Genomic DNA, 16,161 nt, shown 5'->3' on the forward strand with positions numbered 1-16,161 from the left:
TGTCTTTGGAACATGGTGGGGGTAAGAGTGAGGTTAGGTGCACTATAAACCGGTTTAAGCTCCCCAGTGGTGTTTTTGCCACTGACCGTTCCAAGGCGGTGCCCCACTGTGTTCCTTTGTTTGTTCGTTTCGTCTTATGTGTTGGCTTTGTGTGCGTGTGTGTTGTTCGTTTTGTTCTTATGTGTTGGCTTTGGGTGTATGTGTGGTGCACGCGTCTGCGTGCTGGGGGTTTGGTTTTGAGGAGGCTGCGTTTTTGGTGCGTGGCATTCCCTGTTTGATATTTCTCTTTTTTTTTTTTTTTTGAAACTGTAGTGAATATTTTATATTATAATAATAGTTTCCTAGGACCTATGGAAATATTTAAATCTCATCACTCATCAAGTAAGTAAGAAAGTTTTATAAAATTTCTTACTCTAAAATATTACAAAAGACCGCTGGGTGGAGGGGTATATTATTTTGCAGATGTCGGCCGGTCGGTCGGTATGTAGACCAATCCGTTTCCGGATGATAACTCAAGAACGCTTGAGCTTAGGATCAGGAAAGTTGATAAAATGGTTGATCATAACAAGCAGATGACCCTTATTGATTCTGAGATCAGTAGGTCAAAGATCAAGGTCACAGTGACCCAGAACAGTTAAACGGTTTCCGGATAATAACTCATGAAGGCTTAGGCCTTGGATCATGAAAGTTGATAGGGTTGTTGGTCATGACCAGCAAATGACCCCTATTGATTTTAAGATCATCAGTAGATCAAAGGTCAAGGTTACATTGACTTAGAACAGTTAAATGGTTTCCGGATGATAACTCAAGAACGCTTCGACCTGGTATAATGAAAGTTGATAGAGAGGTTGGTCATGACCAGCAGATGACCCCTGTTGATTTGAGGTCAGTAGGTCACAGTTCAAGGTCACAGTGACCCGGAACAGTTTAACGGTTTCCGGATGATAACTCAAGAACGCTTTTGTCTAGGATCACGAAAGTTGATAGGGAGGCTGGTCATGACCAGCAAATGACCCCTATTGAGGTAAGTAGGTCAAAGTTCAAGGTCATAGTGACCAGGAACAGTTTAATGGTTTCCGGGTGATAACTCAAGAACGTTTCGACCTAGCATCATGAAAGTTGATAGGGAGGTTGGTCATGACCAGCAGATTACCTCTATTGATTTATGAGGCCAGTAGGTCAAAGTTCAAGGTCACAGTGACCAGGAACAATTTAACAGTTTCCGGATGATACCTCGAGAACGCTTCCGCCTAGGATCACGAAAGTTAATAGGGGGGTTGGTCATGACCAGCAAATGACCCCTATTGATTTTGAGGTCAATAAGTCAAAGGTCAATGTCACTTTGACCAAGAACAGTAGAAATTTTGTGCACAGTAACCAAAAAATTTCTGCTCCTTGTGCAATTACTGAATGCCTCAAGGAGGGCATTTCGTTTTCTACGAGCTCTTGTTTAAGACCAGTATTAGTAAAGCCATGAGGTCGTAACTTAGTTTACTAGATAGCTCCTACAATCACTGAGTCTAGCTTTATGATCTAAAATAAATCACTGCAATAACGAAACATCAATAATGAAGTTATAAATATATCAGAAAACAGCAGTGGATATAGTATTAGGGGGTAGTATGAGAATTTTTCATGAGTACATGCTCCATGGAAACAATTCAATTAATGTTAGTGTCTGCATGTTTGTTCCAAAACACAAGCTTTTCTGCTTTTACAAAATTAAACGGGATTCAAATAGTCAAAAAGTTGCTTTTTATTAACTACAGCACTTGATTTTTGCTAAGTTATGGAAAATGGAATCTTTTCAAGCGTCTACTAAAAATATATGGAAAGTTCGTTCCTTTAAAGTAAATAGCTGTTTAACTTCAGGGAGATAGAAAGTCAACTGCGACATAAGACGGAAGTTTGCCTTTTTCGTTCAGCATTGTAGAAATCTATAATATTAAGTAAACTAAAATATTTTCAAACTTTAAATGTCTTCCTTTATGTAAAACAAACTACTTATGTACAAAATATATAGAAAACCTCTAGTAGCACATCACACACCACATATATAGCTGCCCTCCAACTGACAATAAAGCATAGTTTTCAAATATACACTAATGAATATAAACCACCCTGATATGACACAAGTGAAGCCATGAAAGAAGTTCCCTGAATTCAAAATTAGTTGCTATTTGAAAAGATAGAATCCCTATTCCAACTAGTAGTGTCTTGTCGACTGTCCAAATATTTCTGAGAAGCTAGCTGAGCAATAAACATCACAACATCGCCTTCGGCAAGCCCAAAAAGTAGAATCACGGAGGAGAAATGATTTTTAATTGTCTATTCATTCTTACACGACCAGCAAATAACTTACATACATGTAGAGCAAAATGTATCTCGGGTTATTCTTCAATAAACCACCCGCGTGCAATGACGTCATCCGATCCAGGTGCGTAGCATGGTCGTAAAAAGTAGTTACCAATTTTTCTAACACTGCTGATACTAGTATGTCGTGTTAGAATCAAAATAAAAAGTTCCCAAGTGTGATTTGTCGTAGAATAACCCGAGTTTTTCGTTCTTATGAGAAACAATATATAACTCAGGCCTACGGCCTTCGTGATATATTCTTACGCATAAGAACTCAAAACTCGGGTTATTCTACGATAAACCACGATTGGGAACTTATTATTTCTTAAATAAACTTATTTGATATTGACAACTTGCATGGACCGTTTAGAGATAAGGATAAACATTAACAATCTCAAGTGTACCGTTGACCTCTGGTTGATTACTATAAGCAGTTCAAAATAAATTTAATGCAGCTTGCCTGGTATTTTAAAATCGAGCATGTTAGTGTACTGCTTTTGACTGAAAACTTCCTGTTTCTGATAGGGACAAGACTAAACCATGACACAAATTTCCACCCAATTTTTTTGTTCAGTACTGATTCTTCTATACAAAATAAACTATGGTTTTCCTTAAATAATTTGATATATTTATGGTAACGAACTGATTGCAAAATAACATAGTGAAAGAAAAAATGTTTGCAAAAGTATAATGGTGATGATGTTTTTCATAATGAAAAATTGCAATTTTGGACTGCAATCTATCTTGCAAATATGTTGTTGTAAAAGCCTTTAATATGGCACAGTCTATTTCATTAGTATTTAACGAATTCAAAGACACTTAAATTAAAATATTTTTAAGCCGGTCTAAATTTTTGTCTTTTTCCTTTTTACGATTAGAAGCAGAACTGATTAAGCACTCGGCTAAACTCTCACCATGCAGATAAAACATATTTTAACATTTGAAAAGTTGTTATGCATTATCATTTTGAACGGCAAAAAAAGTATCGACCTTCTTTTAACTGAGATAGTCAAGCAATGATTTTTATTTCGGAAGTGATATGACATCTGAGACAATATTGTGTGGGAAAATTGTGAATTCGCTGTTGGCGACCGGTCGCACTGTGTCATCGTAAATTACATTGCACTTTTGAGACTATGAGAACTTAAAGAGTTTCTTCTCGAGGTGTGTCAAGTCAATGACTTTGTTTCGTGTGTTGTTTTTTTTAAAAATAGTTTTCCAACCAGATATTCAGTTCTGCACAAATTAAATCTAATGTTACTGATGGTACATATATTTAAAGATTTATTTAGAGAGATATGTTTCGTCTGTTCATTACTGTGTATGACTGAATGTTATGCTAAACATGTCCTTTAACTCATTTTTGAGTATTATTGTTCTTTCATAATTCTATGTAGTTGTTTGCACATTTTTTATTGTGCAACTTTCAAATAAACTTTTCTGACCCTTTTTAATTATCTTATATCAAACCATAACTAGCATTTTACATAGGTTGTCTTCTAATACCCACATTAATAATCTTTAGTTCAGTTGTCGATTGTCTTATGTTTTAGACAGTTATAAACTCAGCTAGTAAGTCTACTGAAATAACTGTGCTTGACTTTTTTAAACTACTGTTATCAAGTCGAACATGCTTATTTGTGAAATTATGCATGCAAATTTTACATAATTGAAATAACACGGTTAACAGGAATTGTAATGTTCTTGGTGACATTTATTTTGTGCTTAGGAAGTCATCTTCTTCATAAAATCATACATGTAACTTTCAAAAAAGGGGCAATTGGTTTATTCCTTGGATATGAATAAGAAGCAAGACTGTTATCTCAAATCCGATTCTATTAAACACTGAATACTTCATGCAGAATGATACATGATACATGTGTTTTGATATCAGTTATCTACATTTGGTAAATCAATCATATGTTTTCACAGTCAAAATCCATTTTTAAATAAATTTCATAATTTAATGTGACGATATGTTTCTTCATACTTGCAAGTGTAATTGTATAAACAATACCTTGTAGATTTTCAAACAAAATATAATGATTGATAAATTGTATTTTATATAAGCAAATATTTCTATGTAGGAGTGCGGTGCTCTGTTATCTATCCTCTACCAGTCTCGTTATCCATTTTGTTCTAATAATCCGGACAGTTTCTTGTTGCCAAAGGCTTCCGTGATTGAGTGGTTACTTACTTCTGAGGTCTTCCTCCACCATCAAAAAAGAAGTCACATGAGATATGATTTTGTCAATTTTTGTAATGCAATCCCAAGAATACATCTTGTTCCGAGGAGCCTTTAAATAATTTAAATCAGATCCTGATTTTCTCGTATCGATTTTATCAACAGGCATTCGGCCTTCGAAATATCGAAGTAGAAAACAGTTTCGGCTTTCAAACCGGCTGATGCAGTGCACAATTTTAAACATAATCTTACTTGACCTTCAGCAGAGCCCATCTAATTTGAAAATTAATATCATGCAAACCTGATTCATTGTGAAGGTTTTTAATTTTCTTGACTGTGTGCGAGTTCCCATACTCGCTTGAAAAAATTAGTCTGTAATCAATCTGTTGGTTATGCCCGGTCCATAATTGCCTGTCTATTCCACTAATCCTCACCATCAGCCATGCGACGGACCATAAAAAAAGCACCTACGGCAATTCAGTTAACAAACAGTAAATATTTGCGCAGGAATACAGGGTACTAAGTAAGTGAAAAAATTATACTTATGAAATTGATGAAATGAACACTTTTAACATATACATTCATTTCACCATAGCTGAATAGTGTGTAGCATACAAAGAAGTCGGCATTGATGTGGAAATATAATTTAAAGGATTTAAAACCGCAGAATAACAGAAGCGAGTAGGAATTGGTCACCGATATTCTAATCAATGATTTTCATTAAAATATACTAACTTTCCATAAGTAAGTTAATATAGTCAATATTACAGAGAAGTCTCTAAAGATATATAAATTTAAATCACGGATAGATTGTAACAAGACACTTGCAAAATAAAATAAGTAAGATATTTCAAAATTAATTTTACGTACAATTGCAGTAGTTTAATTATATTTTCCGTGTTTTGGATAAATGGCGTTTACTGAATTTTATTTTTGGATCGATATATTTGTTTTTAAGAAAATCACCGTTTCAAAACACTGTGCCTAAACAAAATGCTCCTGAACATGGATAAAATGGTAGTACTTTGTTTGTTTTTATTTCTGACATTGAATATGTAACAAACCCATAAATTTCCCGAAGACAGATGCATATATGAAGAAAATAACAGTTAGTTCAAAAGCTATTAAGGTCATATCAATGTCAATTTCAATTAGATTAAAGCTGTAAATCATATAATAATACATCTTTAACATCAAAAGACATTTATTTGAATTAAAAATTGATATATTACCGCATATAGAAACGTAAATCAGCCAAGAATTAATGAAAATGTAGTTCTAATTGATAAAAATCGCAAATGTACTGTTTTAGCCAGTGCGTCAGCAAACCAAAGTTTGAGTTTTCCTTCTATTTCCATGTGACCGCATCACATAAATATTCTGGATGTGTACAAAAATAGTCCCATATTTATTTTTTTATAATCCTGGTATTGTGTGTGTGAGAGCAACTGAGAACTTCTGATTTAAACAAGAAAAACAAGCAGCAAACGATTCTAGAATAATTATGAATTTTTATTTGCCTTTTTCTCGGTGCTTCCGAGGGATCTTCTTTCCAGATTTTATTTATATTCACATTCGAAATATTCGGAGTCACTCCGCTCTAGGGTTAGGGTAAGGGCTGAAATTGGTCCGACCCTGGGCAAACTTAAGTTTTACATAGAGTTGTATAGGAAAAACCTTTAAAAATCTTCTTGTCTTGAACCACAATGCATAGAGCTTAGATATTTGGCATGTATCATTGTCTAGTGGACCTTGACCAACATTGTTCAAATCATGACCGGTCTATGCACAATGAAATATTGATTCTTCGGGTATATCGGTTGAAATATCACTCAATAAGCACTGGCTATCAGTCCTTTCAGGGCTTTGAGTTTAGATTTAATACAAGAACGACACAATTCTTGTGTTGTATATCTGTGTACAATTTCATTTACAAAAAAGTTACAGTATTAGAATACGGCCTATGCTCTGTTTCATTTAATTATCTTAGTAACAAAAATAGTCTGACAATAACTCAAGAGATACAAATTGCTATTTACATTTGGGTTTAAGTTTTCACGTACCACTTGGGGTCCATGTTTTCAGATACAAACCAGGATTTGAAAAAATACTTGTCTCATAGCACGTGATTAGCTGTGATACTGGAAACCTCAAAGACTTTAGCAACAGTGAAGAAGGTAAACATATGTTATATGTAATAATTATGTGTTCTAAGCATTTTATTTCTAGATCCCTATAAATATCTGCACATTACATTCCTGCAATCCTGAAACAGAAACCATTATAATTAATTCATCCATTTTAAATTCCATCGCCATGGAAAATGTTAACTTTGTTTCAGCTGCTTTTGATTTGAACCTTTAGCATGCTAAATGTCTAAAATGGACTGTTCCATCATTCAATTTGGGAAATACCATTTATTATTTGAAGGGGTGTTCACTGAAAATGTACTGACTGAATAGCGAACAGTGCAGACTGATCGATCTTGGTTTGCACAGAATCATCTGTCGCCAGAAGGCAAATGTTATAAAAAGAATTCCATGTATTCTAGAGAATATCTAATATCATTAAGAAATATTAAAATATAAAATCTGAAGAAATATTCTGGCGGAATTATGAATTGGTTGATAGCAGTCGTTACTGTGACAATATCAAGAATTATGTTCTTGTAAGAAAACAAACTTCTCTAATTTCAAAATGAACTAGGTTTGTTTTAAATGAGTCTAGAGTAGAAAGAAAAGAAACGACACGTCTGGTAATCCGTTAATATAAAAGAATTAAAACTTCTGAAAATGAACCCTACTATTCACGGTTTAATACGCGGATATAATGAGCAGTCAAAACTTTGTATGACTGTATATGAAATTAATATTTCATTTCTTATACAATTTTTGTAATGATAGTTATAATGTTTGTACTAAACAGTTTTAATGTTTAACATGAAATTGATTCGGAAGTCACATTAAAAATATTGCATGAAGATAGATGGCAAGCAGGAATGTCTGCTTTTAAAGGTCAGAAGTTACGTAGTTAAGTTAAAGCATCAAAGCCATCGCAATGCGATTCAACCTTCTATAAGCCTCAAGTAGTAAATAAGATAACAGAAAACCACATCAAAGCGCATATCATTAAAAATGCAAGTGACTTGAACAAGCCTGACATTTCACCTTTATTTGTTCCAAATGTATTTGTACAAGTATAAGCTATAGTCTTAATATTTGTTAAGTGGTGTGATATAACTCAAACACATGTCCTGTATCAGTTTCATTTCATTATACTAGGATTTAAAAAGTCCTACGTTTCTTTTAGAGGTTTGGTGTGTTTTTTAAACAAGAACATACTGTTGAGGACGTGGTGGTGAATACGGAATTCATTGTTAAAAAAGAACGACTGTAACAATGTTTGACGGTAACCATTTTTATGTATGAAACAGTGTTTAATTTGTAAATTAATAGCATTCGAATTGATAATAGATGGGTGTACAACTTCGGTTACAATCATAAAAAGGAAAATAAGTTCGCCGTTCATAATTCTTTATGTATATTACTTCATTTTTGCGTGATAAATTACCATGACTAGGTCCAATAAAACCCAAGTAATCGTGTCTGTGAGTGACGTAAGTAGAAAGTCACCGATGAATGCATTGCTTATTTATAATGTGACATAATATTCTATTTATTTCATGTGGATCGTATATTGCTATTAATCAATGCTGGGAGGTTAATTGACCTCTGCAATGTTCCTTAAACAATTATGAAAAGAATTGACAATGTTTGCCTTTGTAATAAGTGGAAATGTAGCTTTCATAAAGGAGATAGATATATATTTAGTTAAAACCTGATGTATAATTTGATATTTTATCAAAGCTGTGACTACGACCTATTACAACAAAGTCGAAATCAACAGTATACATCTATAAAAACTGCCCAATGCTATTTTATTTTTGATATACCTCTAATATCTCATTTATTAAAACTTAATTATTATTGTTCCTTCTCTTGAAAAGGAACACTTTAATTTGGTAAGTCACACTTGACTGAGCTACTGATATCGAAAGCTGTTCAATGTCATTACAAGCTGGCCAATTAAACTCCGTGACTTTAGAAATAACCTCTGATATTAAACTATTCTTTCCTAATTGAGGCGACTCTCTGACTGAACGCGTTCTGTGGATTACATATTACTAAACCCGAGGATGATTGATTGATTCTTTTATTTCCTCCATTCTTGAAGAACATAACATATGTACATTCAGTCGACCAGATAGACATATATCAGCAAGTTTACATGTAAACGACTAAATATAATCGTTACCTTCAAATGCATGGTTAATACCGGTATGTGAAAACAAACCCCATTGCGACCCTTTAATTATGCGCAACAAATTCACGCATCGAATCGTAATGGATTGACCGGGTCAATGTCTTATTGCCATATTTACTCCACTGAAAGTGGTAACAGATTTAATTTGCTGTTTGATTAACAATTTATGTTAAATAACTAGCGTAAATACTTACTTGACATTTTTGGCAGTATAAAACAGACATTGCCACCAAAATTTTACAAGATGATCATTATATATATTTATATAGATGTGCCCTAGAAGGAACTTTTGCTATGCTTTAACTTGTTATTATAATCCATTTTTGTCTGAGAGTTTCCTTGTACTAAAACAATTTTTGAGAAGCTAAGATTTGTTAAAATATTTTACATTTCTTTTATTTTTTAAACAAAACATTTCACGATATGAACATCATCATCATACAAAATATATGTCACCCAGACAAATGGGCCGTGCCATGAGAAAACCAACGTAGTGGCTTTGCGACCAGCATGGATCCTGACGATCCATACTGTTCGCTTTCAAAGTCTATTGCAATTAGAGAAACCGTTAATGAACAGCATGGATCCTAACCAGACTGCGCGGATGCGCAGGCTGGTCTGAATCCATGATGGTCACAAAGACACTTTGTTGGTTTTCTCGTGGCACGGCTCAAACTAATTTCTAAATAGTATTTGAACAATAATCAACATTTTATGTAAACGAAACTTTTTCTTATAATATACAGGTTTGTAAGATAGTTTCCTAATTTGAAGGACTTAGAAATAATGTCTAAGATTTGTGTCATGTTTATGTACTTTTGAAAATTCATGGTAATATTTCTGGATGTTTCATTACTATTACAAGACAACAATAGCCTTGAAGACCTAATTTAGGAAACGCTAGTTATTTTTAGCGTTTCCGTTTTTAGATAATGAAATATGTCTTTTAATTTACCAGCGTCTTTAGGAGGGATGGTCTATTGGGGAATGGTGGTCTAGAAGTTAAGTTGTCGGTCACTCAACCCCGCACCACTGGAGTCACGCCTACGTCTTCTCATATGACACCAGCACTGGTTTTTACAGGAAGCGGACTCCAAAACAGTTAAAATAAGTTTGAAGCTTTCATCCCAATCGAACTTAAATAAATTAGTAAACTAATAGATGATGAAATATATTTTTATATTTTAAAATGAAGAACGATCTATACACTAGAAGATATGCTTGAAAATATATGGCCATATTATATCTGATAACATGTAATTTACATATAATTACAAATTTAGTGTTTCTTCAAAGAAAAAAATGCATTATATTTGGAAATGGGACATCGACCAGAAACAGAAACAATGATTTTATTCAACAGCAAAACACTGTTTGAGATATATTTTTTTCGATTCTTGCACGTTATCAAGGATACTTATCTACATCTTTGAAGATATTCACCAAATATTTGCCTGTTTTTAGTGGTTTCTTTTCTAGCGCACCGCTATGACGTTTCACACTATGACGTAATAAAAAAAAAAGTGTGTGTGTGTGTGTGTGTGTGTGTGTGTTGCATAAAAACACACAATTTTAGTGTTCTTTGTTTAGCAGGCAGACACATCGGGCCGTGTTAGAATGCAAGATTACACACAAATGTAGATATCAAAATGTCACTACTATTTCATGAAATTTCTGTTTTCTACTTTTATTATACAAGTTATAGATATATTGTTCAATATATCAATACAATCCCTTGAATTGCGAATATATTATTTGATTGTCATAAGTCCATCGCTGATTAATGAGCATGTCAGTACCCTGATACTAGAATAATGATGTTTACAAAACGTTTACAAATCGAACTTTGCAATAGGTTGAAACCCCCATTGTACAGTTTAAGACTCATTTAGCACTGGCGATTTGTGAAGAATAGTACATTGTTGATATACAGTCCATTTGTTCGAAATAAAGTAAAATGTATCTAACAATTGCTAGTGACATACACATAAACAAGTAACAACATTATAGAATCAAATAAAGTAGCAGTGACAAATGTTTTAACGTAATATAAAGTTAACGTAAACAAAGCAATGTCACTAGGCCTTGTCCATTGGGACCAAAACAATTTTATCACAGTTTTCATATTAGAAGATGTGAACAAGACAAATGTATTTTATATGCGTTTATATCGTTTGCATCAATAAGAGGAAGAACAAAAAATAGTTTCCAGCAAGTAACATAGAGCAAGCAGTGCGAGGTTCATATACAAAATGTTTTCACTAATGTTTGCGCACTACGACTGTGTGTAATTCAGTCTTAATGCATTGTTTCCTGTTTTTATCATTCTATACGATACGTTAATGGCCAAGGTATGCTTGTATTTGCTATAATACTTTCTCAAAATATAATCTGCTAGATATCCAACAGTATTGTTCTCCCTCTGTCTAAGATTGTGCATGCGCCAGTGCGTGCGTTCGTGCATGCGTGCAAGTGTGTGCATGTTATTCTCATTAAATTGTATTAAATGCTAATAAATACATTCTGACGGAACACATTTCAAGCACCAATGTAACAAATAAATTCATAAATGTTTATGTATTTCATGACATTTGTGTATAAAATAAATGCGTGTATGATAGGAAAGAAATGTTAACAGCAACGTGTTAATAAATACTTGCACACGTTTTGCTTAAGTTTGTTTTACGTTTTTAGAACGTAAATTACAGCATTTAAAGAAATTCGGCTTGGAGCATATGACTTAAAATCTCAATGAACAGATCAAGTTTTTAAACATATTATACAGTTTAAATAAAATACTTTAATACGTTGCTACCATTCTTGTCAATAAAAACATTACTTTTCAAATGCGACTTTTACTGATTCCCACAGGAATAAAGATTGCTGTAGAAACACTGGTGTATTAAAAGTAAGTACAATTGATATTCTATTAAAATACCACTGGCTATGAGAATTGCTAAAACGGTCTCTCAATAGAAAAAAAAATGTTGTTTTTTTTTTGATAACTTTTGTAAAATGCACACCATACACTGCATGTCATATACGTTATACTATATAATTACTGCAACAATGTTTTTAGTTAGATTTAAGATGGTGAACAACTGTCACAAGGACAGAAAGAAAATGCCATTGCACGTGTTACAAACTCCCCTAGGTTTAATTTGAAAACCATGGTATCCAATGGGAAAGTATACAAGCTCTACTGATCTTCCGGTCAAGACGAAATCTCCGTGTGCGCATAAAGGGGGAACGTAAATCAAGAAAAACAGAATGTGCAGTATTTATAGTTATACAATAAAATAAAACTTAAAAACATGATTTACTCTTTTTGTTTCGGTTTGTGTACCATCTGTTCTTTTTACGAATGCGACAGAGCGCGAAGCACATTTTATTCCATTTGGTATTGCAGCTCTTAAATTGCGATTGAAACTGTTTAATAAAATGTGAAATCTAAAAATCATTTGTTCTGTTTTTTACTGATTGTTGATCCTTACAAAATATTCTTCATTTCCCTATTCACTACCATCTGTTTTTTACATGTATGAACTTTTACTAGCCATTAACTTGACTCCCGTAAATAAATTTCCAGTGTTCTGGTAGGTGATGTTATGCTCCCTTGACATTGTATTAGACATTTACGAATTAAGTCTACGTGGACTGTGAACACCTAAGACGATCGATTTTTCAAGGGGACTGTCTCAACATGATAATTTTAATTTAGGCGTGGTAGGAAAACATTCCAATAATGATGGTAAGGTCTGGCTTATTATGTTACCGCACAGGATAAGATTTGGATTTGTCTGACCGTCTGTTCGCCAGAGAGGTGTTTTGTTATGCATATCACAAAAAGTATTTGATCTAGCGTCATAACACTTTCCCGAAAGGTTCTTCAATATTATAAGTTACAAAGTTGAAAAGATGAGCTTATCTGTTCGCAATGTATCCGTATTCCATCGTCGTCCGAAATGAAAATAAATCTTAACTGGGTTAGCTGGGATCAAAATGTAGGTCAGCAGGTAAAACATTGTGAAAACTGTAGAAAACGTAATATCTTGCGTCTCCATTCCTTTGTTGTTATTATACGCCCAAAGGAACGTATTTTGGTGTTCGTCCGACCGTCTGTCTGTCTGTGTGTCCGTCTTAGGGGTCAAAGGTCATATAACTTTGTTTCAAGTGCGATGTGTAACTCTTAAACTGCTTAAAGGATTTTAAAACATATTGGCACAAATGTTCACCACACTGAGACGACGTGCAGAGCACATAGCTCGCTTCAAGGTAAAGGTCACACTTAGAAGTTAAAGGTCACATGACTTTGTGTTTATGTTGCGTTGCATTGCGGTGCTCTTGTTTTTATTTGGCAAATTCTTTTTTTTATGTTCACTTACAGTATTTTTTATTGAATTACTTCCCTTTTATGTTACTAGAAATAGGTTATTTTGTATCTTTTTTAATATTAGCCGTAGGTAAAAACCGAGACCATTTTTCTTTGGTACAACATGGATGGTGCCTGCAAAGTTAATGTGTATTTTGGCATCTATATATATCTGTACCTGTTAATAATTTTAGTGGACTAAGAGTTTTTCGGGGAATTTCTTCCCTTTGTTGTCATTTTCCTTATGACTTCAACAGTAAAGTTCTTTAAATTTTGCTCCCATCCTCTGATATTTGACTTTATCAAAACCTTTGGGGGCCTCCGTGGCCGAGTGATTACGGTTGCTGACTTCAAATCATTTGCTCCTCATCGATGTGGGTTCGAGCCTCACTCGGGGCGTTGAATTCTTCATGTGAGGAAGCCATCCAGCTGGCTTACGGAATGTCGGTGGTTCTACCAAGGTGCCTGCTCGTGATAAAATAATACACGGTGGGCACCTGGGGTCTTCCTCCACCATTAAAGCTGGAAAGTCGCCATATGAACTATCATGTGTCGGTGCGACGTTAAATAAAAAACAAACAAAAAAAAACAACAGATTATCAAAAACTTTTACCAAAACTTCTAAGTTAAAAAGGGACATAACTCTGTAAAAATTCAAATCACAGTTATGAGGATTGTTTTCCTGGTGTAGACTTCGATAGTAAATAACTATTTTAAGTTTAAAGTCAATAGCTTTGATAGTAACAGAGATATTTGACTTTATCAAAAACTTTAACCAAAAATTCTTATTTAAAAGGGGGCATTATTCTGTCAAAATTCAAATCAAAGTTATAGGGAGTGTTTCTCCCGGTGTAGACGTTGATAGTAAATAAGTATTTTAAGTTTCAGGTCAATAGCTTTAGTAGAAACAGATATATTTGACTTTATCAAGAACTTTAACAAAATATTCTAAGTTAAAAAGGGGCATAATTCTGTCAAAATTCAAACAGAGTTATAGGGATTATTTATCCTGGTGTAGACGTTTATAGTAAATAAGTATTTTAAGTTTCAAGTCAATAGCTTTGATAGTAACAGAGATATTTGACTTTATCAAAAACTTTAACCATAAATTATAGGTTAAAAGGGGCATAATTCTATCAAAATTCAATCAGAGTTATGGGGATTATTTTTCCTGGTGTAGACTTCGATAGTAAATAACTATTATAAGTTTCAAGTCACTAGCTTTGATAGTAACAGAGATATTTGACTTTATCAAAAACTATAACCAAAAATGCTAAACTAGAAAGGGGCATAATTCTGTAAAAATTCAATCAGAGTTATGGGGATTATTTTTCCTTGTGTAGACTTTGATAGTAAATAAGTATTTTACGTTTCAAGTCAATAGCTTTGACAGTAACAGAGATATTTGACTTTATCAAAAGTTTTAACCAACGGAGACGCCGACGCCGGAGCGAATGCAATAGCTCTACTTTTTCTTCGAAAAGCCGAGCTAAAAACAGGCACATCAGAATTTCATATCACCTACCGCATAGTGATGATATAATAACTCAAACCCTGTTGTCGTTATAAACTCTTTTTTCATATCGCGCATAATATAATTAAACTATGTTGAGACGGTCCCCTTTAAAAAGCTATCGCCTTAGGTGTCCACAGTCCACGTAGACTTAATCCGTAATTGTCTACTAGTAGGTATGTTTGTATGTCAATTAATATTCGATAATAAATATCTAGGAGACTTAAATATTTCTAAAGGGTTTTTTACACCATTTTAACCATAAAAACACGTATTTGTTATGTAAATATTGTATGTGTATGCGTTTCAGCAAGTGTATATTGCTTCTGTAATTATGTTATTTTATTGCATCTGCTATCTTGACACTGGATTTTGAAGTTTTGTTTGTATTTCAATTCATTTATAGTTAAAACTAGAGCTATCACTGTATGTAATGAATGTACCCCCCCCCCCCCCCCACCCACTCCCCCATGCACTGACACAGTACATCGCAATTTGACACAGGCAAGATTGCATAATTGTGTAGACTGTATGTATATAGTATAGTAACAAAAACGAAGTCCCATAACTCTGCAGAATATTTTTCTGAAAGAACTCACAAGGAAGGTTGGTAAATATCACTTGTGTGAAGTTTCATTAAATTATGTGCAACGGTTTGGGAGATCAGGTGCGCACAAGAATGCATATGCAGACTCTATGTATATCATAGTAACAAAAACAAAGTCCCATAACTCTGCAGAATATTTATCTAAAAGAACGTAACATGCACCATGCACAACTAGGGTTGGTACTGATCACTTGTGTGAAGTTTCATTAAAATGTGTGCAATGATTCGAGAGATTAGGCGCGCACAAGACTGCATGTATATAGTATATTAATAAAACAAAGTCTGTGCAGAATTTTTCTCTGAAAGAACCTAACATGAACCATGAACAACTAGGGTTTGTCAAGTTTTTGGGTTTACTAGCAAAGGTGACAATATGTCAGGTATCTTCCAAGCAATGTACTATTGTAATAACTGTGTTCCTGGATTTACTGTGGTACCGCGACTTGCTGAACTTATAATACTGCTGCGCTCACTAAAACTATTGCCCAACCTGGAATTGCTGCACTCCCAAGATTTGCTGTGCAACTTGGAGTTGTTGCGCAACTTGGACTTGCTGCACAACTTGGACTTGCTGCACACCCTGGACTTGCTGCGCAACTAGGACTTGCTGCGCAACTTGGACTTGCTGCGCTTACTGGACTTACTCTTCATACTGGACTTGCTGCACAACCAGGACTTGTTGCGCAACTTTGACTTGCTGCGCAACTTTGACTTGCTGCGCTTACAGGTCTTGCTACTCTAACTGGATTTGCTGCGAAACCTGGTCTTGCTCCGCAGCCTGGACTTGTTGGACTCTAAGTTTCGTA

This window comes from Mercenaria mercenaria, chromosome 17 (assembly GCF_021730395.1).
Source record: "Mercenaria mercenaria strain notata chromosome 17, MADL_Memer_1, whole genome shotgun sequence".
Lineage (NCBI taxonomy): Eukaryota > Metazoa > Mollusca > Bivalvia > Venerida > Veneridae > Mercenaria > Mercenaria mercenaria.